The sequence below is a fragment of the Myotis brandtii genome, unplaced genomic scaffold (genome assembly GCF_000412655.1).
Source record: "Myotis brandtii unplaced genomic scaffold, ASM41265v1 scaffold426, whole genome shotgun sequence".
NCBI classification, from domain to species: Eukaryota; Metazoa; Chordata; class Mammalia; order Chiroptera; family Vespertilionidae; genus Myotis; species Myotis brandtii.
The window spans coordinates 775,231-779,386 of NW_005366314.1; positions in this window are offsets into that span (position 1 = coordinate 775,231).

A 4,156-nucleotide genomic window follows, 5' to 3' on the forward strand; every position below is an offset into this window, starting at 1 on the left:
CAGCCCCCCGCCCTTCCCGCCCTCGGCCCAGGGAGGCCCCGCCTCTGCGCCTCCACTTTCCCCTCTGGGAATGGGAGAGTGGGGTGAGTAGGTGGGGGAGGAGGCGCTCAGTAAACAAACGCTCGTGACCTCACAGGTGAGGGGGGAGCGAGGCCCCGAAGGCAGTGGCACAGGCTGTGCCGCCCTGAGAGCCGCTGGGTCCCCATTGTTAGAGATTGATGGAGAGCACCCCTGGGTGGGGGGGGGGCAGGTCCCCCTGGGCCTCACTTCCTCCCCTGTGACAAGAAGAGGTCCGCTCTCGTGACGTCTGGGCTCCCTCACGCTCTAGCAACTTCCCAATTTAATTTGAAACATTTCTTGCGGCTAAATTTATTTTAACTATTGAAACAATTCATTTTTTGAACTTACGAACTCATGGAATTTTAACTGATATCAGATGATGAGAAAATATTTTAAAAAACGTAACTGCTGGGAGAGTAGTATTTTGCAAAGTGGAGGAAACAAATTAGGGCGAAGTAGTTAGCGCCTGTGTGTGTGCGTCTGTGTGTGTGTGTCTGTGTGTGTCTGTGTGCGTGTGTGTGTGTGTGTGTGTGTGTGCGTGTGTGTGTTCAGTAATAGACTTGGAGAGCAGTTTTGAAAACAGTTTAAATCTAATTTTGGTAACTTTACAATTAAAAACTCTCTCTTTCCCTCGACTTCAATGTGAGGAAGGGACCTTTCTGGGGATCACCTCTGTGGGCAGAGCAGTCCCCTGGCTTTTCCTGTTGTTTACAAAGCCCTTTCACATGTACAGTGTGCACGCATGTGTACATGTGTGTAGACATGTGTATAGACGTGTGTACATGTGTGTAGACGTGTGTGCTTCGTTATGCATCGTTACAGCGTCTGTGTGCAATGTGTACATAAGATACAGTTTTAGTGACACTGGTTTACATTGTTTCCGAATCGTGATGCCTCAGATTTCATTGTGTTTGGGGCTCTTGTCACATCATCTGGACGGAGGCAAGTTCTGGGCAGTGTGAATTGCACAATCAGTCTTTTTCTTTTTACTCTAATAACTTGGGGCTCAAGTTCTAGAAACTTGTGACTTTCAAATAGACCTGGAGCAGGACTGTTAACTGTTTCAGTCACGGGGTTGCACCAGCCGGAAGCACATTCGCACAGAACTGAGCCCTCGCGGTTCTGGCCCTCCGGACGGACGGACAGACGCCGCCGGCTTTCTCGCTGAGCACGGCGCCCAGCGGGCACCACTGGGGTCCCGGTTCCTGGTGGTGACGGAGACCCGCCCCTCCCGCTGCCCCCACCCACGTCCTTCCTCGCCCTGATTGCGGGACGGGTCACGCAGACGTGGGAGCAGACGCGGCTGATAAGGAACAGAGCAAAGTCCTCTGAGCCTGGGTGGCGGGGCCTGTGCTGCCCGCCCGTGGCGACCTGACAGCTGGCTGCCAATTGCGTCACCTGTGGACGCGGCAGCGCGCCTGTCTGCACACGCACCGAGTGACCGGCGGTTTCCCGAGTGGACAGTGGCGTTCCCTCCGCTGCCGGAGGCCTGCTGGGCGAGTTAAATGGAGCGGAGACAGGAGAGCAGGGCCGGCCTGGTGGGGGCGGGTCCAGGTGGCAGCTCAAAGAGAAAGGCTTGTGCTCAGCAACTTCCTGCCTTCTCTCCTCCCTCCCACTTCCGGCCAAGCTCTGGTGGAGGACGCAGCCACTAGTGTCGGAAGTCAGCTTCTCTCTAGTGAGCAGCTTGCTACAGAGACGTGCTCGGGATCCGTGTAACGTGCTCGGGATCCGTGTAACGTGCTTGGGATCCGTGTGTAACGTGCTCGGGATCCGCGTGTAACGTGCTCGGGATTCGTGTGTAACGTGCTCGGGATCCGTTTAACGTGCTCGGGATCCGTGTAACGTGCTCGGGATCCGCCTCGGCTGCTCAGGCCCCGGGCTCCCCGAGCCCGCTGTCCGTGTGTAACATGCTCAGGATCCGCGTGTAACGTGCTCGGGATCTGCGTGTAACGTGCTCGGGATTTGTGTGTAACGTGCTCGGGATCCGTGTAACGTGCTCAGGATCCGTGTGTAACGTGCTCGGGATCCGTGTGTAACGTGCTCGGGATTCGTGTGTAACGTGCTCGGGATCCGTGTAACGTGCTCAGGATCCATGTGTAACGTGCTCGGGATCCGTGTGTAATGTGCTCAGGATCCACGTGTAACGTGCTCGGGATCCGTGTGTAACGTGCTCGGGATCCACGTGTAATGTGCTCGGGATCCACGTGTAACGTGCTCAGGATCCACGTGTAACGTGCTCAGGATCCGCGTGTAATGTGCTCAGGATCATTGTGTAACGTGCTCGGGATCCGTGTGTAGCGTGCTCAGGATCCGTGTGTAACGTGCTTGCTTCTTGCTGAGGGCTCCTCCCGACGCCCGTGTCACAGGTTTTAATGACTAAAAACACATTAGATTAATTACTAATGTCTGAGGAGAGCGTGTGGTTGGCCGTACACTGAGGAAGTGGCCTTGCTTTTCTGTTTGTTTCTTACCCAACGCATGTGCACACGCTTGCACACGCACCTTGCTCCGGTGCTGCCTTCTCCCTCCCAGCGGCACGTGTTGGGGTCTCGCTGGCGCGGGCGTGCAGTGAGCTGGGTACACAGGACTCTGTGGAGAGCAAGGTTCCTGTCGTGCGGCCCCTTCTCGCCCCCCCCACCCCCCCTCGGCTGCTCAGGCCTTTCTTAGAGACAAACCTCACGACAGATCTCTTACTGAGCATCGACAGGGCTTGCAAACGTGATCAAATCCGCTTTTCACGTTGGGTTCCTAACCCTCACTTTTATCTCCAGGCTCATGTCCTTCCTCATGTTGTTACCTTGGCCCACAGGGTGTCGTTTCCTGTGGATGTGGACACGTGAGCCACGCTTTCTATTAGCTGAAGCCGGAGCGTTTCTAACTGTGCAGGCGGCCAGGCCTGTGCCAAGCCCACCTCCACCAGCAGCCTCGTGCCAGGAGCAGCAGTGACCAAGCCGGGTGCACTCGTCACACGGCTCCCCGAGCCCGCTGCCCGTGCACTTGTTACACGGCTCCCCGAGCCCGCTGCCCGGTGCCCTCGTTACATGGCTCCCCGAGCCCGCTGCCCGGCACTCGTCACGCAGATATTAGTCTAAGGCCGACATTCGGTACAGAGTTATGCCTAGTGACTGTCACTCATCTGTTGTTTGCTCTTCCCCACAACACAAGTAGCACATGCCCACCCCCAGTGTGTTCTCAGGCATCTTCCCTGGTAGCTCTGAGAGAACACACAGGCCCCCCACCCACCCACGGTCCTCCCGACCTGCGTCCCTGCAAACCCGCAGGCCCTCCACCCGGGCCTCTGGCAGACAAAGGAGATGACCTTTGTGTTGACCTCGAGAGAGGTCACTTGGGTAAAATGACACCCGCTCCGGGCCAGGAAGCATCCTTCCCTCCACGGTCCCTGACGTCCCCCTGTGTGGTCTTCACTTACATTAGTGCCGTGTCTGCTGTCCCGTTGGCCGCACGAGCGGGTGCTGCCTGTGGGTTGGCGTGGCCGCTGACAGGCTGCGGGTGCTGCCTGTGGGTTGGCGTGGCCGCTGACAGGCTGCGGGTGCTGCCTGTGGGTTGGCGTGGCCGCTGACAGGCTGCGGGTGCTGCCTGTGGGTTGGCGTGGCCGCTGGCAGCCGGGCCCGGAGGCCGGCCCCTGGTTTCAGGGAAACTTGCAGGAAACCGAGGGTGAGTGCTGGGCTGTGCCCGGAGCGTGTGGGCGAGAGGGCGGCCGCGGTCCCGGCGCCCGGTGATGGAGCAGCAAGGACAGGAGCAGGAGAGTGGGCGCTTTAGGCAGTTCTCCTGCGAGAGGCCAGACCCCACCCCCACGGCAGGAGCGGCTCCGCTCAGGTCCCGGAACTGATTGACGGAATCTTACCGGCGGGCAGTGTGAGGCGATCCCTGGGGGGACGTCCCTCAGCTCTGTTTACGCCCGTGACGCCAGCTCCGGCCGAAGGCCCCTGATGCTGGGCTGAGGAGGAATGAGCAGATGCAGGTCCTGTGGGCACTTGAGTTCCTTGATCCGTAGGCCCAGGTTCCTCTTGTCAACCCTGACTCCTCCCTCTGAGGGTGCGGGGTTTCCCGGGAGAGAGCAGGGAAGCCCTGGGGG